The following is a 12,618-nucleotide window of genomic DNA, read 5'->3' as shown; positions in this document are numbered from 1 at the left end:
CCAGTTCCTCATGGCAGGGAAATACATAATGCTGTGCATTGTAAGACTTCAAAACCTTGCTAGTGAGAGGCCTGTTTAATATTGTTTAACTAGTTCAACTTAATTTTTTTGAAAAAAAATTTACTTTGAAGGTATTCTTTATCAGTTTGGGAATTGCTACTGCAGGCAATAGGAAGCTACTGAAATTTTAGGCAGAGAGAGAAATGATCATACGTGGTTGCATACAGACTTGAATGAGGGAGACTAGGGCTCAGGACCTAAATCAAGGCAAAGCCAGTGGAGATAGGCATGGTCAAGCGGATTCGAGAGGGGTAGCAATGATAAGATTAGTGGCCAGTTGGATATAGGAAGTGCGGGATAGGAAAAGTTGAAGGGTGATTTCTAAATTCCTGGCATGGCTTTTTAGGCAAATCTTACTCATTAAAGGAGTAGGGGGAATTAGTGGTGGCTGGGTAGGGGCACAGATTTTTTGGAAGAAAGAGAAAATGAGCATATTGAAGTTTAGCTGTCTGCAAACATGTAGTTGAATCTGTGGGTCTGAAGCGCATGAGAGATCGGTGCTGAAAATGTGACTTGGCAGTTGCCATCATAGATGGTCCAGTAGTGCCACCCTTGATGAGATTGTTACAAAGAGAAGAGCCTGAGGAATATTAATAATTAAGAAGTGGGCAGAGGAAATGGAGGCTTGGTAACCTGGCTACCTGCCCAGCAACCCAGGCTAGTGTAATGTGAACTGCAGCTCAGCAGAGTTGTAGGAGGCAAAATGGGCATTTGTGGGCTATCTTAGGAACCTAGACACTATTTTCCTTATGAAAAATGTATTTCAAGTACATTTGGAGCAAGAACTGGTTTTTAAATGAATTTTGTCCCTGGAAAGATGTCATTCCTTAATTTGTTGGCAAGGCTTTTTGATGTAAAGTCACCCCATGCTTGACTTTCTGGGGAAAATGAAAAATGCTAAACTTGGTTAAGTGAAAATTATTTTTTCCTGGTTTTGAAAGGCAGGAAAACTGGTAAGTAGAGTAGATAATGCCTGTAAAAGTGTTTTTTAAACTAAATATTGGTACAGATGTCAGTTACTATTGTGGTTCTTATAGTACCTAACTAAATACATTGATTGTGTTTTGTGTGTGTGTGCGTTTTTTTTTTTTTAAATCTTGGATAGTGGCTTACAGGACGATCATAGGAGGTTTAAAAGTTAACATTTCTGTGAAGGTTGTACCATGAATAAGGTGATTAACTTCTTCTGTGGCAACTTCTATGACTGTATTTTTGAAGTATTTGTTGAATGTAGATGTCATGGGCTTTGTATTGTCCATGCCGAGTCGGCATGGGTAGGTTTCAGATTACGCAAAGGAGTAAAATAGAAAAACCTAAATTCATGTAACTTAAAGTTGACCCAAGTACCTATGAGTTACAGTTACTGTTTTGCAATATTGTACTTTTTGTACAGAATACTTTCCTAGTGAGTTTGTGCTGCTTTGTGGTTAGAGTTTCAAATCATAATCTGGAAGAGTGAAATATGAATCATTCCATAGTGTAGATCTTGAGTAAAACTAATTTTGCTCTGTTTCAAATTGTACAGTAATTCTGAAGTGAACCATACAGAAGTAATGAAAAAAATAATTTGTAGGTTTGCTATTAATAAGAAAAAACAAACATTTTTTGAGGTTTATGTGTATCTCCTTAACATACCGAAGACTTGGAAGTATAACTTCTGGAAAATTCTCTTCTCTTCTTTTTTTGTTCTCTACTCTTTAGTCCTGTACCACCTCCCCTTTTTCTCATCCCCGCTTTTCTTCTCCACTGCACTGCTCTGTTTCAGTATCTTTCTGTGCAAAATGTTACTTTTTTATTTTTATTTTTATTTTTATTTTTATTTTTATTTTTTGAGACGGAGTTTCGCTCTTGTTACCCAGGCTGGAGTGCAATGGCTCGATCTCGGCTCACCGCAACCTCCGCCTCCTGGGTTCAGGCAATTCTCCTGCCCCAGCCTCCTGAGTACCTGGGATTACAGGCACGCGCCACCATGCCCAGCTAATTTTTTGTATTTTTAGTAGAGACGGGGTTTCACCATGTTGACCGGGATGGTCTCGATCTCTTGACCTCGTGATCCACCCGCCTCGGCCTCCCAAAGTGCTGGGATTACAGGCTTGAGCCACCGCGCCCGGCCTACTTTTTGTTTTATTATGCAACTACAGTGTAATCTTTTTGAATACTTCAATCAGTAATTTAAACTCAACATAGTCTTACCAACAGCACACATTACTTAGCTGAAATGACCATAGTGTGAGCAGTGAGTCCAGTTTTAAGCGTGCGCGTGCAGTGAGTACTGCATCACAGCAGTCACTTGCTGACAGCAACTGTAAGGTTTCATCTAAGCTACATTTTGATTTTAGTTGTGGTAAAAGGAGAATTCACAAATGTTTAAATTTCAGAGACCATCTTTAAATCGATGACTGAAATGTCAGTTTATAGTATTACAGTTTAAAATGGTCGTTAATTTGCATGATAATGGAAGACATTCGTTTACATATAACTCAGTGAAAACCTTTACCTCTGAACTTAAAAGTATAATTTTTAGTTTGGGGGAATTAGGCTCATTTATCTGTTTGGTTTGCTTATACAAGCTGTTATCGAAACTCTTGATTTGTCAATTCCTATTATATTCGATGCTCATGTCACACAATTTCTTTTTTGCTTATTTTAAAACATTCTTTATTTTTAGCTGCTTGGGAGGCCAAGGTGGGAGGCTCCCTTGAGCCCAGGTGTTCGAGACCAGCCTGGGCAAGATGAAAAGACCTCATCTTTAAGTGGGGAATGGGGGAATTAGTCAGGTGTGGTGGCTCAGGCCTGGAGTCCCTTCCTGCTCAAGGGAGCATCCTTTGAGCTCAGAAGTGGAGGTTGTGGTCAGCTGTGATGGTGCCACTGTCTTCCAACTTGGGCGACAGAGTGAGACCCCCCTCTCTTAAACCCAAAAAAACTTTTATTCTAATGAGGTGTTTTTACTTTTAAATACCCACTAGCACCCCAAAGGAAAGAAAGCACAAAACTTTTGTACTCTATAAGTCTAAAGATGCAGAGGAATTTGAAGAAACTCTTTATGGTAGCCTCAGCCTTGCAGTACCACATGATGTTGTTTGGTGTGTATCTTACACCTTTCTCTTTGCTCTTTTAAAAACAGTATCCACAAGAGTTACTTGTTTGCTACAAAAATAGTGTATTAGACATATTCCCTTTTTCCTATCTTTATATATTACGTAGATCTTGGTCTCTACACATAGATTTAACTCATTCTCCTTAAGTTCATGAATTATTCATCTATTCTTCTATTGATGGACATTCAGGTAGGTTCCAGGTTTTTTGTTTTTTTTTTTCCCCTCTGTTGCAAACAGTGCTGTAGTATACATGTTTTGTACTTATGTACTTATATATATAAAACATTTGTCATAGATTTTAAAAACAGGGATTGTTGGATCAAAGTGTATGTGTTTTAAATTTAAATATCTTCTGAGATCAGAAGAGATGTGCATGTTTAGGGTGGTGTGGCTGTAGATGAAATTTAAAAATCTTGTCAATTGATTTTTTAAACAGGTAGTACAGATTGACTCCTAAGACCAATGTATAAGATTGCTCCTTGTCGGGTTTTTTTTTTCTGCCAGTTTAATGGGCAAATAATGTCTTACCACATAATTTTATACTTTAAATACGTGCTCTTGTTCTCTAATAGGTTCATGTGCACTTTGTTACTGTTGTCTCCCCTGCTTCACAACTTTGTAAGATTCCTAAATTCTAGTTTCAGACTAGAATGTAAAGGGAGTATTAATATGCCTGCCTCTCTCCTCCCCATTATCATTTGTTCTGCGTTTTATTGCATATCTTAATTTTTTGTTGGGACGCATGAATACAGGGCATCTTTTAAAAAGGCAGTTCCTCCTTGCCTTGTCACAGTGTCCGCTGGCACTAAAATGTCTTACTTAGTTTCTCATAAAAATTTCAACTTTCGGCCGGGGACGGTGGCTCAAGCCTGTAATCCCAGCACTTTGGGAGGCCGAGGCGAGTTGATCACGAGGTCAAGAGATCGAGACCATCCTGGTCAACAAGGTGAAACCCTGTCTCTACGAAAAATACCAAAAAAAAGTTAGCTGGGCATGGTGGCGCGTGCCTGTAATCCCAGCTACTCAGGAGGCTGAGGCAGGAGAACTGAACCCAGGAGGCGGAGGTTGCGGTGAGCCGAGATCGCGCCATTGCACTCCAGCCTGGGTAACGAGCGAAACTCTGTCTAAAAAAAAAAAAAAAAAAAAAAATTCAACTTTCAGATTCAGGGAATAACTATGCAGGTTTGTTACATGGATCATATTGCGTGATGCTAAGATTTAGGATATGATTGATCCCATCAACCAAGTAGTGAGCATAATACCCAATAGGCCCCCTCACCCCACTCCTTCCTTCCCTCGTCTACTTGTCCCCAGTGTCCACTGCTCCCCATCTTTATGTCCATATATATCCAGTGTTTAGCTCCCACTTATAAGTGAGAACATGTAGTATTTGGTTTTCTGTTTTTCCATTAATTTGAGTGCTTAAGATAATGGTCTCCAGCTGCATCCATGTTGCTGCAAAAGACATGATTTCATTATTTTTTATGGCTGCATAGTATTCCATACTGTATATGTGCCACATTTTCTTTATGCAATCCACCGTTGATGGACATCTAGGTTGATTCCATGTCTTTGCTTCTGTGAATAGTGTTGCGATGAACATATGAGTACATGTGTCTTTTTTGTAGAATGATTTGTTTTCCTTTGGCTGTATACCTAGTAATGGGATTTCTGGGTCGAATAGTAGTTCTATTTTTAGTTCTTTGAGATCATTTCTCATCTTTAATCATTCTTGGTCACTTTGGATAACTGCAACAGTTCTATTTATTAAGGCTTGTTGTAACTCAACCTTTTTTCCTTACTAATGTTGGAACGTCCCCTAGTGGTGAAAGAGTGTACCAGCAGGCCATATGCAAAGACCATGCTTGTGTAGTTCAAAACCTTTTTGGTTGATATTTATTGTAGGGATTATTCCACCTGCCTTATTTTAGTGGAGAAGAAGTTCAGACCAGCGTGAAGGAACTTGCATCATAGTTCATGGTGAATTCATTGTTATTTAAGGAAAAGTTAAGGTTGACTGTCTTTTTTTTGGTTACTGTACAGCAACAAAATCTTTTTTTCCTTTTAAGTCCCTTTATTGCATTCATAGAGAATATATAGGTATTTAAACTTGGACAGTAATTTTGCCTTGATACATCCAAGTTTGACTTGCTTTCTAATATAGATATAAAATTAGGTCTCTAACAGTGATAGGGACAGGGAGATTGCTGCCACCAAACCATGTTTTTTAAAAAAATAACAGAAGAGGTAGCATCCTTCCTATCCCTCCTTCACTTCTGCCCCTCCTCCAACCTCTCCCCAGCCTCCCTCACCTGACCTATTTAAGGGGTGATGGGATGAACAGAAGAGAGTGGAGGATATGTAATCGAGTGCAGAACACTGATATGTACAGAGAATGAATGAGGAGGAAGGTAAAGTGACAAGTATGGGATGGTTAGGGGCTGTAAGGACTTCCCAGAAAAATAGGATCCTGGGATGGGGTTGCTGAGGGGGGAAAATACCCCAGCTGTAATAGACCTTTATAAAAAAAAGGAAGAATAGGTCAAAAACCTAAACCAAAGAGAGAGTGGCACTCCTACCCTCCACTCGCCCCTTGGTACTGAATATCGAGTTGTTCCCCCCACCCTCTCTGCCCAAGCAACAAGGGAGATTAAAGAAAAAGAAACCCCATTCCCTATCCCAAACCAGTTCACAAAATAGGCTTCCGTCTCCTCTCAAAAAGAGGCTTTGGGGAGAGGCCATTTCTGCTGAGTCCTATGCACCTCTCCATGGAGGCCCATCCCAGGGCTCACCTCCCATTCCTAGATACTCTGTGTTGGTTCACTCCTCTGGTTTGTCCTTTCTCCTGGGACGTCTTTCTTTTATCTAAAGCAAAAAGCCCAAAGTGTGTTTCTGCTGAATGTAGGGCCTGGGACAGGAAAGGGCAGCCCCAGCCCGCCCCACCTAGGGATGAGGCTTCAAGATGGCATGCACTGCAGTCGGTCAGGGCCCTCCTCCTCCTCCGAAGTGTCTGAGTTGCTGGGAGACTCAGCAGAGTCCGCATCTGTGGCCCCAGCCCCAGGTTCTCGCCAGCGCCGGTGATGGCGTCTCTGTCTCAGGTGAGGCATGAGGAAGCACAGCATGTACTATCAAATAGGTCAGTGTGGTTCGAGCTGTCTTCATCCTGCCCTGCCTGTTCTTCTTAATCACATCTGTTAACCCTGTCAGCTCAGTGGAAGCTTCAGTTGTGGGTGGCCAGAGCTTCACATCATGGTCTAGGCCACTGGTTGCCAGTACAGGCAGGTGAAGGTGGGGCTCAAGACAGTTTACCACGCCTCCCTTGTCCTCCTCCATGAACTGAATAATCTGTGAGGATGATTTCTCCCAGAGGAAGATGTGCCCACAGTCACTACTGCTCACCACAAAGTCACTCTTGGGGCCATAGAAATTGATGCCTTTTACTGTGGCATTATTTCTGTGGCCCTTATATCTCTCAGCATACTGGGCCCCGTCACTGTGAGAGGAATTGAAGAGGCAAATGTCTTCATCATTGTAACTGATCAGGAGCTCTGTGCCATCGTGGCTGTACAAAAGACAGGTGATGTTTGCTTTGGACTCACTGTTCACCAGGTGATGAGGGCAGAACTTTTGAGTACTCCATTGTTCTTATTCTCATTAGTTTTCCTCTGGTCATAAATCCTTACAAACGGATCTCATCTGCCCACTGCAAACTGGTGGGTGTTGGCAGCATTCACATAGATTGGATACAGCCCCACTTTCTTCTCTTTCTCTTTTGTTACCACCAGTTTCGAAGCTGGGCGGTCTTGTCTCAGGTCAATGGTGAAAACAACTGCATCTTTACCTGCAGATAAGAACATACAGGGAGAGTCTGGTTCCAGAGCCAACTTCGGAGACACTCCCTTGTGCTGGGCCACACATTTCGTATTCTTGCAACACTATGTGGCAGACAGTTCTGCTACCCAAAGCTGCCTGTCACGGGCACATATGGCCAAAGTGGAATCACCGCTATTAGGAAGAAACTTGGCCTGGAACACATTACTTTTGTGGCCACTCTCAAACTCTGGTACTGGCTGCCGCCGCACACACTCTGACACCACCACCTTTGGGTCATCGCTGCCACTGGCCAGCCAGGTGCCGCGCTGGTTAAAGTGCAGGGTATTGACAAAATCAGTGTGGCCCTTAAGCCTGTGCTGCAGGCGGAAATGCTGCACAAAGACCCTTGCCCCACAGGCCTCATAGACAAAGTGGGCACTTGAACCCAGCCCCCGCTCCCGAAGGGCAGGGAGGGCTTACCAGCAAGGTTGGGGTAGAGCTGATGTTTCTGAGGACACCCAGTCCTCTAGGGCACGCTCATCATCTGATGAATCCTGGTCACGGTTAGCCTGCTTGCTCTGTACACGGTGCCAAGGCTGCTCTTCTTCCTCCTCTCCCTTTGAGCGGTCATGGACTCGATTTTCTTCATTAATGGAGTAATGACTGGTGTCCTCCATGCTGTCAGAGTCCTTATCTTCCCCTGAGCTCTCTGTGTCTGTGCCTTGACCTTCTGTGCTGGTGCCATTGGGGCTGCCACCATCCCCAGTCAAACTCTCAAACTCAGGTCTGAGGCCTCCACTTCATTGCCTGAGGATGTCTCCCTCCCCTCTTCAGCTCCAGACACCTCCCCTGGACTGCTGGTCAGGCTTCCATTAGCCAAGTCTGTTCTGCCATCTGAGCTGCTCCCTTTGCTGGACATCTTGAATGATGTTTGCTGTAGCCAGGCTTTCCTCCTTTTATCACTGAAGTAAGGCCAGGCTGAGCTCCTGAGAAAACAGGTCTGTAGATTCACTGAAGGACTGAGAAAAGTTAAAGTTTATATGGCAAAGGTGTGTCTTCTGAGGAAAGGACAACCAGTACTCCCAGCGATGACTTCGGGTCAGTAGAAGGAAAAGACCTGAGCGCCAAGAGCTTGGGAAAGGGGTCAGGCCCATCCTTAGGGGAACCGGCTGAGGAGTTGGGGGCAGGCCAAGCCGGAATGAGAGACAGACCCATTGGGTCAAGGAGGGGGAGTCCGGCTGGGACATTTACAAGCGCAGGAATCAGCGAGGCTCAGCAGCCCGCTTCCTGTCTTGGGTCATCCTTCTGCTAGCATCTGCTCCTACTGTTCCAGGCCCAGTCCCCCCATTCACTGCCACCACTGATGCCACCGTCATCCACAACAAAACCTTTATTAACATTGGGAACAGGTTTGGTTATTACTGAAACTGGTCATTTCTAAATTTAAATTGAGGGAAATGGCTATAGAGCAGAGTAATGCCATTATTGGGCACTGTGAATACAAGACTGAAAAATTGACAGCCATTCCTCAGATGGAGTTGAGGTGCAGGGTTGCCTCTGAATGTTGTAATCAGAATACGTGTGATCTTCCAGCTGGTTGCCTGTAGAAATGAGTCTCTCCTAGTCAGGGGGCATACCTTCTTTACCCTGAATCTTGGCCTTCACATTCTCAGTGGTGTCACTGGGCTTATCCTCCAGGGTGATGGTCAGGGTCTTCACAGAGATTTTTATTTTGGCCTGTTAGTGAATTCAAAGATACTGCAAATTGCCAGTCACCTCCAGTAACCTGAAAGCCACCACACTCTTGCTTGACAAAGCCAGCCACTGAATCTAAAGTTGACTCTTGTACTGGGCTCTTTTCATTTGTTTTTGTTTGTTTTGGGGATGAAGTTGTAAATCCTTCTGTTCTAATAAAGAACCTGGCATAAGATGCACACTTAATACTTAGATGAATTAGTTTGATAAAACTAATTTAGGGCTGGATGCAGTGGCTCATGCCTCTAATCCCAGCACTTTGGAAGGCTGAGATGGGCAGATTGCTTGAGTCCAGGAGTTTGAGACCATCCTGGGCAACATGTTGAAACCCCATCTCTGTAAAAATACAACTAATTTGTTGGGCATGATGGTACACACCTGTGGTCCCAGTTACTCAGGAGGCCAAGGTGAAAGGATTGCTTGAACTGGGAAGCGGAGGTTGCAGTGAGCTGAGGTTGTGCCCACTACATTCCAGCCTGGGTGACAGATAAGATGCTGTCTCAATTTTTTTTTTTTTTTTTTAAAGAATTTGCTGCTACTTGTGCTGTATTATAGGCTCATACTTTTTCAGCTGGGCCAAAATGTAGAGGAGATAGAAATAAATCTAATTAATAGAAACACACTTGTTAAAGGAGACTTCAGACTGACAACTTTCTCTTGTCTGGGGTAAGATCCAGGCAAATAGAATGGTCTGATAGAGCAAGCACCGTGATGTATTTCAAAGGTTCCTACAAGTTTAAACCCAGGGTTGCCCATGCATTGTAGAATTAGAAGTTTATGCATGTATTCAATCAACTATTCAGTCTTCCTTCTGGTAAAGGCAATCCAAAGGCACTAATGTCTCTTCCTCACTCCCACCCAGCCCAGAGGTAGCCACTGTCACCAATTTATTGATATATTCAGACTTTTGATTATCTTAGGGATAGGTGTCCGTTTTCTCTCTAGGCCATTTTGGTTCTGCCAGTTTTGAGTATTCAGTCGGGGTCTTATCACTATTTCCTATGGCCTGCTGCAGCATTTTTCATCATAGATAGTAATGTTTTGAAATCTATGTAGCAATCGTAAGAGCCTTATAACTCTTAACCTTGAATGTGGAGTTTTCAAAAGTTACATACTTGAGAACAATTTAGGGGAAGGGATGAAAGTTTTAAGACCAGAGTAGCTTGAATGATTGAGATAGAAAATCTCTCAGTGACATATAAGCGGACATATTAAGAATGCAGACTGTTTTATTACGTTGCATATAAATGATATTTTATACAATTTTTTATAAAGAGAGAGATTAAAAAGTACCTATCATTTGTTAGTCCAAAGGTAACTTCCCCTTTTTTGCTAAATACTATACAATTAGACAAAACCACGTGGGGTTTCTCTGAATAAAAGGGTTGATTTTGATTTTTGAATAGTACATATAATTAAAGTGATAAAGCACCTATGCAAAAATGAATGGTATCGTGCAGGCTAAACTTGTTCTTCATATTGATCCTAATACAGGTAATTATGTTATCTTTCCTAATTATAACTTATTTTGTTCTAGCTATGACATTGTTTTGTAACACACAAAAAAAGTATAATTATGCAGACTCCACTTTACAAATGTAAATACAGTCTTGGTTTGGTGTATGTTGGATACAATGGTCTTTCTTAAACCTAAACACAGAAACAAAAGCATATTATAAGAGAAAGTCCAAGATGGGAAGTGATAAACTGGGTATTGAGTAGAGCTTTGTTAAAATTTAGCTGGTATCCTTGTAAAATTTCCACGTATTCATTAAATTATATTATGTCATTCTTATTTTTAGGAGCTGACTCGAAGTTTTAAGTTTTGCCTCATAAAGAATTGTCACAATTTGGTTATTACAGTTGGATGATTCTGGTTTTTAAAAAATTCTTTTTACATGTATTTGTATAGGTATTAAAATGGAAATTGTTCAGTGAGTAGAGTTAGGGCTTTAAATGTATTGGGGCATATTTTATTTCAATAGCAAAAAGTAGAACTGATTTTGAACTGTGTAAGGTCAGTTACTGTAGATTTTACAAGTTTGAAAATAAAATAATATTTAGAATGCACTGTTTATATTTCAAGATCATTAAAGCACTCTTGGCTTGTGTGGTCCTTAAAGATGGGTTTATCAGATCTTTATTTAAGATTGGTAGGTCTGTTTAATTCTCAGAAAAAAAAAAAATTCTAGGACTACAAAACAAAGTGGGAGAATTCCTTCTCTCATTCAACAGTACAAGGTGTCACAGAAGTCTCATTGCAGCTTTAATTTTTAAAACTACAGAATTATATATGTTATAAACTTAAACACCATTGAGAAATTCAGTTACTTGAATTTCTTTTATACTTATTTAGTTTTGTGAATTTTGTTTTTTGTTTTGTTTTGAGACAGAGTCTCACTCTGTCCCCCAGGCTGGAGTGCAGTGGTGCGATAGCGGCTTGCTGCAACCTTCCGCCTCCTGGGTTCAAGTGATTCTCCTGCATTCAAGTGATTCTCCTGCCTCAGCCTCCTGAGTAGCTGGGATTACAGATATGTACCACACTCTTGGCTAATTTTTGTATTTTAGTAGAGATGGGGTTTCATCATGTTGGCCAGAGTGGTGTTGAACTCCTGGCCTCATGTGATCCTCCTTGCTTGGCTTCTCAAAGTGCTGGGATTATAGGCATGAGCCACTGCACCTGGCTGTGAATTTTGAATAGTGCCTTTTTTTTTTTTTTTTTTTTTTTGGTGATGCAGTCTTGCTCTGTCGCACAGGCTGGAGCACAAGGGCACGACCTTGGCTCGCTGCAACCTCCACCTCCTGGTTCAAATGATTCTCCTGCCTCAGCCCTCCTGAGTAGCTGGGATTACAGGCGTGTGCCATCCTGTCTGGCTAATTTTTGTATTTTTAATAGAGATGGGGTTTCACCATGTTGGCCAGGCTGTTCTCAAACTCCTGACCTCTCAGGCAGTGCAGTGTGCCTGCCTCGGTGAATAATGCATTTTAATTTTAGTTTTTTTTACTTCAGTGCTGCTGAAGATGGCAAATACTGACTGAAGGAAAAAATTCAATTACAAATGTATTATTCACAATTGCTTTGCTTGAACTTTTGCTTGATTACAGGTCATTCTTCAAATCACATTGTGAACTTACCTACTCTGGAATTCTAGGCACATACTTGGAGTATCCTTAAATCTAACACTCTATACACTCACTATTATGATGTTGAGAAACTCAGGTTTGAAGTAAATATATTTTCGAAGTTTGGAGATTTCTGTGTCTGAAAACAACTCATCTTGTTTTAGGAAATGGAATCTGACAACTTTTAGCATGGCATAGTATAACTAGTATACTTTAATTGTTGGTAGTAATTACATAATGTGCAAAAATAAGTAAACTTTTAAAAATTAGCATTATATTTAATTTAGTGAGATCTATTCCCAGTAGCTTTACTTGGTCCCATACTGCCTTTTCTTTTTTTTTTTTTTTTCACTCACACAGCAAATCAAGTTTATTATAAATTCAAGGAAGGGTTTGGTTAAGCACAATAGCCTGTAAGCTCCTTGCTATTTAGATAACATCAAGACTCAGGCATGCACTCTGGAATTGGAACTTCACTGAGCTAACATAGCTAGGATCTATTCAAATAATAGGAGCTCTACCAGTGACAGATGGCAGAAGGGCTATCTTCTAAAACCTGTTAAAAATTGGTGAATTGCAAAATTCTAAATTTTAATATCTTAATCATTGGAAGTAGTTCAAACAGAACCAAAACAGAAATATTTGGCATAAAATTAAATTTTTATGCCTAGTTCTATTTTTATTATTAAGAACCAGCTATTGAAAGCCCTGCCAATATCAGGAATTGGGAAGACTGATGATATAGTACTGTTGGTAAGAAACATTTCTT

General features: G+C 41.1%; 1 protein-coding gene and 1 pseudogene across 7 annotated transcripts in view; one reads left to right on the top strand and one right to left on the bottom strand.

Annotated features, from left to right (window-relative positions):
* ATP13A3 (ATPase 13A3) overlaps positions 1-12,618 on the top strand; it is a 108,123-nt gene that overhangs the window by 28,919 nt on the left and 66,586 nt on the right. Inside the window, exon 1 of one of the 7 annotated variants that reach the window (XM_074404747.1) lies at positions 11,464-12,602. The exons of the other annotated variants lie outside the window; for them this stretch is intronic. The gene's annotated coding sequence lies outside the window, so the exon portion shown is untranslated. Of the gene's footprint in view, positions 1-11,463; positions 12,603-12,618 lie in introns of those variants that run through there. 7 annotated transcript variants of the gene reach the window in all.
* On the bottom strand, positions 6,116-7,999 carry LOC101048840 (DDB1- and CUL4-associated factor 8 pseudogene; annotated as a pseudogene).

Source organism: Saimiri boliviensis, chromosome 8 (genome assembly GCF_048565385.1).
Source record: "Saimiri boliviensis isolate mSaiBol1 chromosome 8, mSaiBol1.pri, whole genome shotgun sequence".
Classification (NCBI taxonomy): domain Eukaryota; kingdom Metazoa; phylum Chordata; class Mammalia; order Primates; family Cebidae; genus Saimiri; species Saimiri boliviensis.
This window is presented reverse-complemented; position numbering and strand designations above follow the sequence as displayed.